Here is a 15,998-nt window from a genome sequence, read left to right as displayed (position 1 = left end):
TTTTTTGCATTTAGCAAATTAAGCATGCTATTTAATTTACAATAATTTGATTCTATTAAGAAAGCATTTCTGGACAAGTATCAGCTATTATGCATATAAAATGTCAAAAGTATTATGCATCCTCTTTGCACACAGGGTCCCAGTCCCCTGTTGAAATCCTCCAGGACCAGAAGTATTTTGGAATTCACAAGTGTTTGGGTTTTAGCAGGATTATAAGGTGCATACATCACTCAGTATGTACAATACATTCCAACAGGTCTGGGCAGTCTCTGGCCATCAAACACTTAAGTATATCTGTAGCAAAATATATGAAGAGTCATGCCATGTTAGAGAAGGAAAAAATGTAGAGAATTCCGGCCAAGATGGAGGCAAAGGTAGACACACCGTGCCTCCTCAAACAACCAAAATAAGGACAACAACAATTCAGAAACAAAATAACAACCAAAACTGAAAGAAAATTAAACTGTATGGAAGTCCGACAACCAAGGACTTAAAATAAATACATTCATCCAGACCCGTAGGCGGGATGTAGTCAGGCGGCCAATTGGAGAGCGGTCGCAGCACAGGAAGCGGTGACACTGGGTGCACAAGGCACCCCGGGCGTGCAAGGTGACACCAGGCAGACCCTGGACACCCAGGAGGCAGCTGTCAGACCCTGGGTGTGGGGTGGCAATGGGCAGATCCAGTGAGGTGGTGATTGAGAAGCAGGACATCATGCGTAAGGTGGCTGGCTGACTGTGCAGTGGTCCCACATTTGCGTACAGATTACTAGGGAGCAAGACAGATTGAGCAACCCAGGGTCCTAGTGCTGGGAAATGAAGCCTCGAAACGCCGATTGAAACACCTGTGGGGGTTGAGGCGCAGGGAGAGACTCCCACCCTCACAAAAATTTGTTGGAGAAAACCCACAGGGTCCTAGAAAACACACAAGCCCACCCACATGGGAATCAGCATCAGAAAGGCCCAGTTTGCTTGAGGGAAGCGGCGGAAGACACTGAGGTGCAACAGAGAGCAGAGGCCGTTTTTTCCTCTCTGACCCCACCCCCACATACAGTGTCACAACCCAGCGACTTGGGTTGCCCCGCCCTGGTGAACACCTAAGGCTCTGCCCCTCATACACAACAGGTGTGAGCAGACCAAAACATTATGGCTCAAGCAGAGAAACAGCTCAAAGCCCCAGAGCCAATACTTCTAAGCAACCAAGAGATAGCCAACCTATCAGATGCACAGTTCAAAACATTGGTGATCAGGATGCTCACAGAACTGGTTGATTTTAGTCACAAATTAGATGAACAAATGAAGGCTAAACAAAGGGAAATGCACAAGGAACCAATAGTGATGGGAAGGACACTGGGACTCAAATCAATGGAGTGGGCCAGAAGGAAGAAAGAAACATTGAACCAGAGCAGAATGAAGAAACAAGAATTCAAAAAATTGAGGAGAGGCTTAGGAACCTCTAGAATATCTTTAAACATTCCAACATCTGAATTATAGGGGTACCGGAAGGGGAAGAGGAACAGCAACAAGTGGAACACTTATTTGAACAAATAATAAAGGAGAACTTCCCCAATGTGGCAAAGGAAATAGTCTTTCAGGAAGTCCAGGAAGCTCAGAGTCCCAAACAAGTTGGACCCAAAGAGGAACACACCAAGGCACATCATCATTACATTAGCCAAGATTAAAATGAAGGAGAGAATCCTAGAAGCAGCAAGAGATAAGAAGACAGTAACCTACAAAGGAGTTCCCATCAGACTGTCAGCTGATTTCTCAAAAGAGACCTTACAGGCAAGAAGGGGCTGGAAAGAAGTATTCTGAGTCATGAAAGACAAGGACCTATATCCAAGACTGCTCTATCCAGCAAAGCTTTCATTTAGAGTGGAAGGGCAGATAAAGTGCTTCTCAGATAAGATCAAATTCAAGGAGTTCATCATCACCAAGCCCTTATTATATGAAGTGTTAAAGGGACTTACCTAAGAAAAAGAAGATAAAGATGAACAGTGAAAGGACAGCAAACTCACAGTTATTAACAGCCACAACTAAAACAAAAGCAAACTAAGAGGACAGCTAGATCAGGAGCAGAACCATAGAAATGAAGATCACATGAAGGGTTAGCAACAGGGGAGTGGGAGAAAGAGAAGTGAGGAGAAGGTACAGAAAATAAGTAGCATAGACGGTAGGTAGAAAACAGATAGGGGGGAGGGCAAGAATAGTATGGGAAATATAGAATCTAAAGAACTTGAGACATGTGGTCATAAACTAAAGGGGGGATGGTGGGGGAGGGGTGTGCAGGGTGGAGGGGAATGAAGGGGGGAATAGAACAACTGTAATGGCATAATCAATAAAATATATTTAAAAAATTTTAAATGAAAAAAAGGAAAAAAAATATCTTTTAAAAAAGAAAATAAAACCAGTAAGAAGAAAAATCTTTAAAAAAATTAAAATTCATTTGAAAAAGAAGAAAAATACTTTTCAGAGCTTGAGAATTTCAGGTTGAAAAAACAGGAGTTAACTATTCAGCATTTTATTGTATCATAACTTTCCCATAAAATTGGCTTTTGAGTCTATTTATTGCTGCTACACATTTACTACTTGCCTGTTCTCCCCCACATTAAAGATAAGACAAACCTAAGATTATTCAGATCTGACATAGCACATGGGGGAACCTGAAGAATCTGAGCTCTGAGCGGAGTCAAACCACAATCAGCTTCCAGAGAATGTTCTGTGTCATTAATGCGGGAAGTCCACAGAATGCACCTTGTACTTTAGCAAGTTGACACAATTTTTGGATTGAGGTGTGTGGATTGTATCAAGTCCTTTTTTTTCACCCAGAGAGGACTTTTACTGTCACCTACTATGAAGGACAGTGACAGAGAGAGTGAACATATCTACATGCGTAATTTGATGAAGCCTCTACAACATCCTCTTGGTCCCACTGTTTTCACATCATACCCTTGCAGCTGAGCTGACTTGGCTCTTCCTTCAGTGGACCTCTATTTTGTGGGATGCCCATCTCCCAAGGGGTAATGATCTGAGTGAGGCGAGCAAGGTTCTGAAGTGGATTGGAAGCAAAAAAAAAAGGTTATTTGAGAAGTGTCTTTGGCCACAAGTAACAGAATATGCATTACATGAAATCCAGAGGCATTGGCTTCCAGAGATGGGTTCTGGGCTTGACTGTTCCCCTTAGCCAGCCACTGCCCACCTTTTGGCTCAAGCCTCCTCTCTATTATCTTTTTTTAAAGATTGTGTTTATTTTTAGAGAGGGGAAGTGAGGGAGAAAGAGAGGGTGAGAAACATCAATGTGTGGTTGCCTCTCACATACCTCTTACTGGGAACCTGGCCTCTAAGCATGTGCCCTAGACTGGTATCAATTTAGTGGCCCCATGGTTGAGGTGGCACTCAGTGGCATTCAGTCCACTGAGTCATACTAGCCAGGTATTATCTTGATTATTCCTAAGTGTGTCCTCATAGTCTCAAAGTGATTGTTACAGTTCTAAGCATTACATATAGCCATGCAACATTTGGCTTAAGTTTTTGGTGTCAGGGAGTTGTATTTGTTTCCTTTGCTACTGTAAATTACCACAAACTATGACTTAAAACCACACAGATTTATCATCTCACCTCTGGAGGCAAATGTCCAAAATGTGTCTTGCCAGTTTAAAGTCTAGATGTTGGCAGGGCTGCATTCCTTCTAGAGTCTCTAGGTGAAAATACATTTCCTTGCCTTCTCTGGATTCTAGAGACTGCATGCATTCTTTGGCTCATGGCCTCTTCCTTCATCACCAAAGCCAGCAGTGTAGCATCTTAAATTGTCTCTCTGACTCTAACCTCTGAGTCTGTCATCACATGGGCTTTTTTGACTCTGACTCTCCTGCCTCTTCTTAAACAAGGGCAATTGTGCACTGGCTGGGTAGTTTAGTTTTCAGAGCATTGCCCCAATATGCCAAGGTTAAGGGTTTAATCCCCAGTCAGGACACATACAAAAATCAACCAATGAATGCATAAATAACTGGGGAAATTTTTATATTTCTCTCTCTCTCTTCACCCCCCACCCCTTCTTTTTCTTCCCCCCCAAAAAAAATCAATTAAAAAAAGGGCAATTGTGATGACATAGGGCTCACTACAAGTAGCTCAGGATAAGCTCCACATCTCAAGATCCTTAATTACATCTATAAGATCCCTTTTACCCCGTAAGATAACACATTCATAGGTTCCAGGCATTAAGATGTGGGCATTTTGGGGAAGCCATTACCCACTACAGGATAGGAATATCTCTTCAGAACCCATCTTTCTCATAGACGTCCTCAGGCCCCAGCTGACCAGGATTGACACATGCTGGGGCCACTTGGTGTGGTATCAGAGACTGTAGCCCTCTGCAGGTGAGGCCTTGAAAGAGGCCTGTAAGACTTGACAGGAAAACCAGGAATGCAGGAGGCAGGAATGACCTGATGCTAGCACCGGGGGTCCCTGTGGGAAATCAGGCCTGAAGAATGTATTATACCCTCTGAAGCTTGCTTTGCTTTGTGTAGCTCTGTTGGTATAAACCAGATGTTTGAGTTCAAAGCATAAGAATGAACTCCTGAACTCATGATCCATGCCTTAATGACCCTCTGGCGTCAGCTTATCTAACAGTCCCTGACCTAAGGCAGGTCTCTGTGTTCCTTCAATTGTTATCTATAGATAATATCTGTTTTCTATAATTATAGTCTTTGGACGTTGTTTGATGAGCTATGCATGCATGCTGTATACCCTCCCCTACATGTACCGATACCAATAAAATCCATTTTGGAGAGGGGTTCAGGGCATTCTCCGCTAGAGGGAATCAGCTCCTTTCCCCAGACAGATTGTGTCCCAGCCAGCTCATGTCATCCTTGACTGGGAGGATTCTGAGGGACAGGGTTTCCCTCGGACACATGTGTCCATGTCCTAGCTGTGAGAACAAGTTGGCAAAAGAGGGGCTGGCATTTTGGCATTTGTAAAGGGAGTTGGGCCCTCCACAATGGTGCAGGGTGGCACAGCCACCCACAGTGGCAGGCATACAAGTCTGCTCCAGTAAAGCTCATCTGCCCAGAAGCCTCAAGATGAGTTATAAGACCACACTCCCAATCTGACAACTGTGGGTACTGGAAATTTCTGGACTTTCTACCAGCAGAGATCTGGAGCTGAAGTCAGTCTCAACCTCCAGGGAGCAGCCAGCAGATGGCAATTCGGTAAAGGGTTTGGTGATAGAGCTGGGAAGGAAAGGTAGCATTCCATGAAGTGTAAGAGAAGAGCAAGAGCTCTCCTTTAGGTCTAAGAGGAAACCCAGCATACTGTGGGTGCTCATAAAAGCAGAAGAAGCAGAGGTCCTCAGGTTTCATGTGTGGGGACGTCCCTCTCTTTCTCCAGACCACTCCAGATACCCATTTGGGCAGGTATGGGTGAAGTTACCTCCCAAACCCAGCTTTTTAGGGGATTTTGGGTGTAGCTTGTAAGATGTGCATTATCCTTGGAGTTTAGACACTTCATCAGGGTCTAGTATGTCATTTCAATGCTGCTGGACACTGGCTATGCCCCTAGAACTGTGAAGGAACACTCAGCTATTTATGATACTTGTCTTAAAGTGAATAGAAATGAATAGAAATATTGGAAAGCCCTGGCTGGTGTGGCTCAGTGGATTGAGTACCACACTGCAAACCAAAGGGTTGCCTGTTCGATTCCCAATCAGGGCATATGCCTGGGTTGCGGGGCAGGTACCCGTTAGGGGATGTGTGAGAGGCAACCACATTGATGTTTCTCCCCCTCCCCCTCTGCACAAATACATAAATATTTTTTAAAGAAATATTGGAGAGTTAGTGTAAAGCTCTGTGATTTGCTTGAAGTGAAAGCATTTGTATTATGCAGGAGAAAATGGATGGTATGCTTTTCAACTTTCTTCTATGCACACTATACATTATTGTACATAGGCTGATCCCTATGATACTAAGAGATGAATGATCTCTGCATGACACTTCAAATTCAGTGGTTCTCTGATTCATATATGGTGTAAAAAGATAGATGCTGTTGTCTTTGATAATATTTACATTTTGTTATTTAGGGCAATCATTTCTATGGGACATTGTCCGTAAGGCCTAGACTCCTAACTCCCCTTAAATTGTGTTTCTGTGGCATATCAAGGGCATATGTTGAGCACAGCTGCTCATAACTGCTCATCCGCAATTGCAGGGAGCCACAGTGCAAAGTCTTATTACATTCAGGTACCTGTGTATGGATCAGAAATAACTTGTGAATTCTTTCTACTTTGTGGTTTATTTCTGATGTCAAATAAAATGGAATTTCAACCAACAGATTAGCCATATTATGTCCAGTGAGTTTCATTAATCTATATGAACTTCCTGATGTCAAATAAGGTGAAAGCTGTTGTTGAAAGTCCACCACATTGACCCTATTAATAGTGTTCTCTAGTATGAGTCTTCCTGTGTTGAGTAAAGTGAGAACATCCCCTGAAGGCTCTTCCACACCAACTACATGTATAAAGATTTTCCCAGTATGAGTTCTCTGATGTAGCATCGAAAGTGCCTTTCTCACAATGGCCACATCAGTAGGTTTCTCTCCAGTGTGCATTCTGTGATGCTGAGTAAGGAAGGAAAAAAGCCTGAGACCTCTCCATGAATGATTACACTGTAGTGTTTCTCGCTCTTATAGATTCTTAGATGTAAAGTAGTCTCACCTGGAAAGTAATCCCCTGTATTCACTGTTCTTTCATAAAGTTCTTTCTTTTTAAAACTTTCTAATACTTTTTATTTAGTTTTAGAGAGAGGGGAAGGGAGGGAGGAAAAGAGGGAGAGAAACATCAATGGGTGGTTGCCTCTCATGTGCCCCCACTAAGGACCTGGCCCGAAACCCAGGCATGTGCCCTAGATTGGGAATCAAACCAGGGACCCTTTGGCTCATAGGTGGCCACTCAATACACTGAACCACACCAACCAGAGTGAGAGTTCTTTTTTTAAAGATTGTGTTTACTTTTACAGAGCAGGAAGGGAGGGAGGGAGAAAGGGAGAGAAACATCTATGTGAGAGAGAAACATTTATCGGTTGCCTCTCACACATGCCCTGACTGGGGACTGAACCAGCAACCCAGGCATGTACTCCAACCAGGAACAGAACTGTTAACCCTTCACTTTGTGGGATGACATCCAACCAATTGAGCCACACCAGTCAGAGCTAAAATTTCTTATAAATGTAAATTCTGTCATACTGAGAAGAGGTAAATTGCATCTTTAGGATTGTAGGGTTTTCTCCTTTATGAGTCCTGAAATGTGCAGAAAGGCAATTTTTCTCCCAGATTGTCCCACACTCAACACATTGGTAAAGTTTGTCTCCTGAGGGAATTTGTTCATAGTTAAAAGGGTTGAGCTCTGTCCAGACTTCTCTACACTTTTTAGGTTTATATGATCTCTCTCAACTATGACTTCTCTGATGTCATTGTCTAGTGGAAGAAAATAGTGAGTTCCAATGAGCTTTTCCCTTAAATCCATTATTGTTGCTTCACGGTCCTGAATCAGTGTTTCCTCAGGGGGCCATATATTCTACCATGTCTCTTGCTTCTGTTGCTGCCTTAAGTGGGTCTCACATTCCTGGTCTTGACCAAATGTGGAAGGATGTAATTTAACACTTGTGAATCTATTTCCAGGATAGCACATGGTTCTAAGAAAATTGCCCTGCTTTTTTTTGTTGTTGTTGTTAAGTCTGCTTTTTATTCTAGTTTCCCAACGTGGAAAATAAAATTAAAATTTTAGCCCTGGTTAGCTGGCCCAGTTGGAGTGTCATCTCATAAACCAAAAGGGTGCAGGTTTAACTTCCAGTCAGAGCCCGTGCCTGAGTTGTGGGTTCGATCCCCAGTTGGGTTGTGTGCCAGAACCCAGCTGGGGCCCATGCAAGAGGCAACCAATTGATATTCATCTCTAGCATTGATTTTTCTCTTCCTCTCTCTCTCTCAAAAAAAAAAAAAAGAAAAGAAAAGAAAAGAAAAATGAAACCAATAAGCAGGTCCTCAGGTAAGGATTTAAAAAACATATAATTAAGTGTTTACAGAAAAACTCCTGGAGAGAAAATAGTGAGATTAAGTGAGAAAGCAGACTCGTTTTCAAATCTGCCCTATAATGAGTAGTTGAGCAGTGAACGGAACACTCCTTTTCCAGATGCTTTTTGGACCCCAGTTCTTTGGGGACTGATTCTGAACGCTCTTCTTTCTCCTACCAATGTGATCTGTTGCATTCCCCTGGATTCAAACACCATCTGAACATTGATGAATGGTAGTTCCATGGTTTCATTCCAGATTCTGGTATTGCACACATTCAACCGCCTACTGGGAATCTCAGCTGATTGTACAACCACAACCTGTCAAAACTGAATAATAATTCCACATCTCCACCTGCTCTTGCCCCAACTTTTCCCTATCAGTGGTAGCATCCTCATCAACCCAGTAGTTTGTGCCAGTGGCAAAGACACCTTCACCACAGTTTTGAATAATACCAGACTTTGAGTCCACATTAAACATACATCAAATCAATCTACTTTTTCTTTCCATTGCCGTGTCCTGCTTGGAGTCACTGCACTACTTTAACTGTCATCCATTCCGCTCATGCCCCAGCTCACCATTCATCCTGAGCTATCCTTCAAAAATGTAAACCAGATCATCTCATTTTCCTGCTTAACCTTAACCAATGGTTTCGCATTGTTCTTAAGTATTTATAATTTTTTTGGTAAAATATCCACCTCTACTTGCCAATGGCTAAATATAGAAAATACCATGTCTCTTTGTTTTGTGTATCCCTTCAGTCCCAGCATGTGTCATGGGAGAGCCAAGACTGTGTGTGGACTGATGGTCTGAAGTCACTTGCACCTCTCACCACTTCACTCTTGACAGCTATGTAGATAACTTCCAAGTCGAGATTATTAACTGCCAACTTCCACATTTCCAAAGCTTCTGACCACATAGCTGCCAGAAATTTGTCCCCCGTACAAAAAAGTTGACCTACAATATTATGTTAGTTTCAGGTATACAAGATAGTGACTAGACACTTCTATATTCCACAAAATGATAAGTCTAGTACCCATTTGACACCATACACAGCTACTATAATATCATCGACTATACTCCCTGTGCTGTATTTTATATCCCCAGGACTATTTTTATAACTGCCACCCTTTTTTAAGGGACGAATTTGCATTTCAACCATGGGCAGTGGCCATGCTAATTTTCTCTGTACTGATTCGGTTTTAGCATATTGCTGCCAAAGTGAGCACTATAACCGCCAATTCATATGTGTTCATCCTCTTCCCCCTTTCCCCCATTTCCCCTAACTCCTTCTTATCTTCAGTTTCTTTTTATGTTTTATCCTCACCCTAGGGCATTTTCTCATTGTACTTAGAGAGAGAGGAAAGGAGAGGCAAAGAAAGAGAAAAACATCGATGTGAGAGAGAAACTTCAGTCATTTGCCTTCTGTATGCATCCTGACCATGGATCAAACCCACAACCTAGATGTTCCCTGACTGGGAATTGAACCTATAACCTTTCAGTTTACTAGACGACCCTCCAACCAAATGAACCACTCTGGCCAGGGCTCATCTTCAGTTTCTTTATTTTAAAAAAATTTATTTATAGAAAGAGAGGGAGAGAAACATTGATGTATGAGAGAAACGTCAATTGGCTGCCTCTAGCATGGCCCCAAGTATGATCTGGCCAGCAATGCAGGCATGTGCCCTCATGGGGAATCAAACTGGCGATCCCTTGTATCACAGGCTGGTGCTCAATTTACTGAGCCACACCAGTCAGAACTTCAGTTTCTTGATTGCACCAAATTCTTTCCACCTCAGATCCTTTGCTAGTGCTTCTTATTCTGCCAAAATGTTCCTTCCACCCTGGCTGGGTAGATCAGTTCATAAGAGTGTTGTCCTATAAACTGAAAGGTTGTGGATTTCATTCCCGCTAAGGGTATATACAAAAATCAATCAGTGGGTGCATTAAAGAACAGAGCAACAAATGGATATTTCTCTCTCTTTTCACCCTCTCTCTCTCTAAAAATCAATACAAGAGAATTTTTAAAAAATTCTCTTTCCCAGTTCATCATATGCTGGCTTCTTCTAATGCTTGAGATGTTCGTTGTTTATTTTATTTTATTTTACTTTATTTGGAGTTCTAATGGTTTTTATTATATATAAAGGAAGAAATGAACAGAATACAGTATCAGCGTTCCAACAGAGATAATCATATTATGCTGGCTAGATGTTTGTTGTTTTAGTCTAGGAGTCAGAAGTCTAAAGCCTCCAGATTCAGTCCATTTTTAAAATAGCTCACAAACAGAGCTATCACTACGACTGATGGGCCCCAGTTTCCATGTCCCTAACTAAACATTCTAGAGCAGAGCTGTGAATGGTCAAGTACCAAAATTTGTACCAATAAGCCAGAGACAGGATGTGAGGACCAGGCCTTCAAACCCTGACTAGGAATCAAATTCGTGGTTCATAGTCTGGGGCTCAATCCACTGAGCTACACCAGGCAGTGTTCTCTCCCTGTCTTTCTCCCTCCCTTCCCCTCTCTCTACAAATAAATAATCTTAAAAAAAGAATCAACCAGTAAGTACATAAGTAAATGAAACAACAAATCTCTTCCTTCCCTTCCTCTCTCTAAAAACATAAAATAATAAAATGTTCATACCATTTTCTCTAGCACTTAGAAATTTCATTTCTAGAAGTTCTTCCTAAAAGTCACTTAGCAATAATAGCAATTTTGCATTAAGGGTTTACTGTGCTCAGAGCAAATCCAGTATTAGGGGGTTACTGAAAACAGGCATTCCGAAGGTGTGTTCATCTACAAGTAGATGAACAGAAACAAACCTGGTATCAGCGAAAAAAATCACTGTATAGTAAATACAATCCTCACAATCCTCTTAATTACTCCAATGTTCAAATAATGAAGGTGTTTTATAGAGTTGAAGTCTTCCGTCTTAAATTATGGAGTTAGAAAGCTGTGCTAATCTGAGGCAGAAGCTGTGTCTCAATCCATAGTCTCTCAATCCCATTCAATTATCATCAAAATATACCCCCAAATGGCTATGTGAGCAGCAACAAAGCACATATTGTTAAATATGAATTATATTATCTAGGGGCTGGGTGCACAATTCTATTCTATTCAGGTTTCTGAATATTTGAAAATGTTATTTAAAAAAAACATTTTATTTATTTATTTTTAGAGAGGGGGGAGGGAGGGAGGTAGAGAGTGAGAAAAACATCTATCGGTAGCCTCTCACACATCACCAACTGGGCTGGGGCATGAGCGGAATGGATGACAGTTAAAGTAGTGCAGTGACTCCAAGCAGGACACGGCAATGGAAAGAAAAGTGTATTGGGGACTTGGCTGGCAAACCAGGCACGTGCTCTGACTGGAAATTGAACTGGTGATCTTTTAGTTCACCAGACAGTGCTCAAGCCACTGAGCCATACCAGCCAGGACATGAAAATGTTCTTAATATAAGGTTGAGGAAAAGTAAATCCAATAAATGCAATATTTTTTAAGGTTCACATGTCTTTGGGTGAGAAAATTATCTTTTATTAGTTACTAGACAACTAATCCATTGATTTTTAAAATTTAATTATTGTTCACGATTTTTTCCTTGCATTAAAAAATTATCTTTAGACTTATCAAATTGACCAATTCATAAGTTGTATAAATTCCTATTTATTTGTTTGTTTCTTTTTTAGAGGGAGAGAAGGGAAGGGTTGGGGAAAGCAGGAGAGAAATTGGTTGCCTTTTGCACCACCTGGACTACAACCCAAGCATGTTCCCAGGTGGGTAATCAAGCCAGCAACCCCTTGGTTCACAGGCCAGTGCTCAATATACTGAGACACGTCTGCCAGGGCCATAAGTTGTATAAATTTCTAATCACTATGCTGTGTACTTCAAATGGATATATTGTACATCAACTGTAATTGAAAAAAATTTTAATTATTAAAAAAATTCTATAGTAAGAATAGAATAGCTAGGGTGGCCCTAGGTCAAATCAGTCACGGGATAAATAGTCCTCTACTGTCCCCTATAGGCCATGGTCAGTTCTTCACGCATCGCTTCAAAGTGTGAACCACCAACTACAGGCAACCCTTGGGACCAGGCTTACATGCTAAAGCTAAGGTCTACTGCTGGGCCATTTTGTAACTTTGGGGTTAGTCATTCAGGAAATGTAAAATATATCTACGAAATCAGCTTCTTGCTTTGTGAACTTCTCCGGGCTACATCAGATCACAAAAATTCAAGCTGAAATCAACTAACCAAACAAAAACAAATAAACAAAACCCTGAAAATTGAACTTCTAAGACTAGAAAAAGACTTAGTAGATATTGATTGTTTTTTTTAGGCTAGGAAGTGTCATACTCTGTTGCCCTCACTGGGCCGTCCTGATATGCCAAGGTGGCCAGCTGGATCTCCAGTCAGGGCACATACAAGGACCAATCAGTGAATGCACAATGGAAAGCATGATCATTTGAAGCAGTGCTGAAAGAGAAGCCCCTTGGGCAAGACTGCTGAAACTCACGTGCCAGGAAACCTGCCCATTTAAGATGTTTTATCACAGACACATAGTACATTTGCTGGAGTTGGCAGTGACTTTTATTGAGAGATAAGAAACCCACCCTGAAACAATTAGAATTATCCCTCATTTAGATGCAGATCCAAAGAAAATGAGTAAGGATTTAACAAAGATGGATATTTTGGTGACTGAGACAGAAAAACTGGCTGAGAATGTACTCAAGTGGTGAGAACAACAAAATGAAATTTTCTCTGTATCCTCAAGATATTAGCTGAAGAAAATAATTTTCACAAACAGGGTTTTATGTTGCTTTCTTTAACTTTTACTTCTAAGTTAATATCCAAAATAAAAATAAAATAAGTTCATGTCCAAACTACTAATGGCCAAATGATTCAACTGTTCATTTTTGCTTAACTATGTGTAGTCATGAACAGCACATTTCTAGTCAGTGGTAACAAGGGTATTTATAGGCTTTGCTTCTAGCAATGCTGAAAGAGACCCTCTTTATATTAAAGTACTAAGATTCCAAGTTCATCAAGACAGAACTAAATTTTCCTTTCTTTTTCATATATTTTCATTCCACTTTTCAATAAAACTCATGGAAGTCAAAAAATAAAAATGTGTGAATCGCACTACGATGGGTCTCAGGTTCTTGAACTGTGGCTCAAGTTTGAGTCCCACGGATGACCTTTCACCTGTGAGGTCACTCACTTTGAAGCCCCATCCTGAGTGCCTTAAGGACCTTGACATCTGCAACGCCTGTCATTCCCCTGCTGTCGCTAGAGGGCACTGACGACCAGGCTAACGGGAATAGCGGGAAAAGGTGGTGCGCGGAGAGGCGGCCAATTCCAAGTGAGTGGGTTCTTCTGCCAGATCCCTCTTTCCGACCAGGGGCCTCCCTTGGTCCTGGTCTGACCCGTGTTCCTGCAAGACCCCCACCCTCTGAAGGGGTAGGACCGCCGGTGACAGGCACCCCTGGCCCTTGGACATGTGTGCACATCTTTCTTTTCATATTTACATACAGCATTCCCCTCCCCGAGGAATAGCTCAAGGGTTGTTGTGTGGACATAAGAACCTCCGGACCTGTAGAGAATTTGTAAAAAATGTTATTCGAGCCAAACACGATATGCCTGGAAGCAAGATCTCAACAGATTAAGAAAACTGCTACCGCCGAGATGACAGTTTGTAGCGTCTTTTAGGCATTTGAAATAAAGATGGGATGATAAGATTACAGGAAGAAGAGAAGGCTCTGAAAAGACGCATTTCAGACAGGATCGGGCGAATTCAGGGTGGTATGGCCAAGGACTGAAAAGACACCTTTCAAAGGCTCAGAAACAATGCACAGGGCTTGTGTAAGGCGAAGATAAACCTTTCACTAAAGATACTATAAATTTGGAGTGTGACAACCCATCTGCCTGGATAGGCATTTGTGATCAGATCATCCTGTGAGGTTGCTTTCCACAGTACCCTGATTTTGTCCTCACCTGTCCCCTCACAGGAGACAGAGAATCCTAGCCATCCTTTAATCTTCAAACTGAAGGACAAGGTATGAGCCCCACCCCCACTCCCAATGTGCAGTTTTGAACCCAGACGTGATCCTCACAGAAAAGGCTGACTCTAGCGTACAGCACTTGAGAACTCCTGCTCTGACCACAGAGGAATTTCCATATCAAGTGAAAGTTCTATATCTGGCAAAAAATATCCTTTAGGAATAAAGCAAAACAACAACAACAAAACAAAAGCAAAAAAAAAAAGTATTTTCAGGTGAATTCATGGCCAGTATACCTTTTCTGTAAAAAATGCTAAAGGAAGTTCTTCAGGCTGGAGGAAAATGACAGCAGAAGGATAAATGAAACTTTAGGAATGAAGGAAGAGCAGCAGAAATGTAACTTTTTGGGTAAATATAATAACTTTTGCTCCTCTGAAATTCATTGAAATATGTGTGAATGTTCAAAACAAAAATTATAACATTGGGAGTTTTTCAATGTATGTAGATATATTACATATGTGTAAGGTGACCTAATATGATTGTAGGACATCTATATTTTACTTGTAGTTTAAGAATTAATGCTAAGCAGTCTATGAAAAGTTGGATATATATATATAGTCCCTGGAGGAACCACTAAAAATAATACAAGGCTATATAGCTAAAATGCCAGTAGATAAACTAAGATGGAATGCTGTAAAATACTCAACTAACCAGAGAGGGCAGGAAGAAGGGGAACAGAGGAACAAAAAACAAGGGACAAACAGAAAACAAATAATAAAATAATAGGCCTAAACTCAGTCTTAGTAATAATTACATTAAAGGTGAATGATCTAGCCCTGGCCGGCTTGCCCAGTTGGTTGGACTGTAGTCCCATGTACCCGAATCTTGACAGTTTGTTTCTTAGTCAGGGCACAAACATAGGTTGCAGTTTGATCCCTGGGTAGGGTTTGTACGTGAGGCAGCTGGTCAATGTTTCTCTCTCACATCAATGTTTCTCCCTCACACCAATGTTTCTCCTTCTTTCTTGGCCCTGTCTGTTGTGGCTCAGTGGATTGAGTGCTGGCCCGTGGGCTTGCAGATAAAAGGTGGTCAGTTCAAATCCCAGTAAGGGTGTGCAAAAGGCAACCTAATGATGTATCGATGTTTCTCTCTCTCTCTTTCTCCCTCCCTTCCCCTCTCTAAAAATAAATAAAACATTTAAAAAATTTGTAATTGTTCAAGAACAGTTTTCTGCCTCTTCCCAGCCCACCCCCAGCCCTCCTCACCTCCCTCCCGTTTCCACCCCCGTTATTGTCCATGTGTCTTTTATATTTGTTCCTGCAAACCATTCATGCTTTCCCCCTGAAATTCTCTTCCCTCTAAATAAATACATCTTTTTTAAAGCATTTTTATTTCATTATTGTTCAAATACAGTTTTCTGTCTTTTACTTCCATCCCAGCCCACCGCCCTAAATAAATACATTTAAAAAAATATTTTAGAAAACATCCTTAGGTGAGGATTTTTTTAAAAGTGTGTGATGTACTCATCGAACTGTAAATGTAAACTTTGTGCATTTTGTTGTATGTAAATTATGTCTCAAAAAAGAAGCCTATTAGGACCTAAGATCATCAGAATGATACTTCTGTGGCCACATGGGACATAGGACACCCAGTGCATACCTTGGCAAATAAACTCAGATACTCCTCCCCCAAAAGTGAATGATCTAAACACAGCAATTAAAAAATAGAAAGTGTTAGATTACATTAAAAAACAAACAAAAACAAACCCAACTCTATGGTATCTATGAGAATCCAACTTCGAATGCAATGATATTGGCAGGTTAAAAGTTAAAGCATGAAAAAATATACATGGCCAAAACTAATCCAAAGAAAGCCCAAATGGCTATGTTATTATCAGACGATATAGACTTCAGAGAAAATAAAATTACCAGGAAAAAGAAGGATATCGCAT

At 41.3% G+C, this 15,998-nt stretch overlaps 2 pseudogenes; one reads left to right on the top strand and one right to left on the bottom strand.

Moving 5' to 3' along the window:
- The first annotated feature begins 672 nt into the window (after window positions 1-672).
- Window positions 673-14,073, top strand: LOC119051633 (HAUS augmin-like complex subunit 2; annotated as a pseudogene).
- LOC119051637 (uncharacterized) lies at window positions 9,197-9,282 on the bottom strand (annotated as a pseudogene).
- Window positions 14,074-15,998: the final 1,925 nt, after the last annotated feature.

This window comes from Artibeus jamaicensis, unplaced genomic scaffold (genome assembly GCF_021234435.1).
Source record: "Artibeus jamaicensis isolate MK-2021 breed Jamaican fruit bat unplaced genomic scaffold, CSHL_Jam_final contig_723, whole genome shotgun sequence".
NCBI lineage: Eukaryota > Metazoa > Chordata > Mammalia > Chiroptera > Phyllostomidae > Artibeus > Artibeus jamaicensis.
This window is presented reverse-complemented; position numbering and strand designations above follow the sequence as displayed.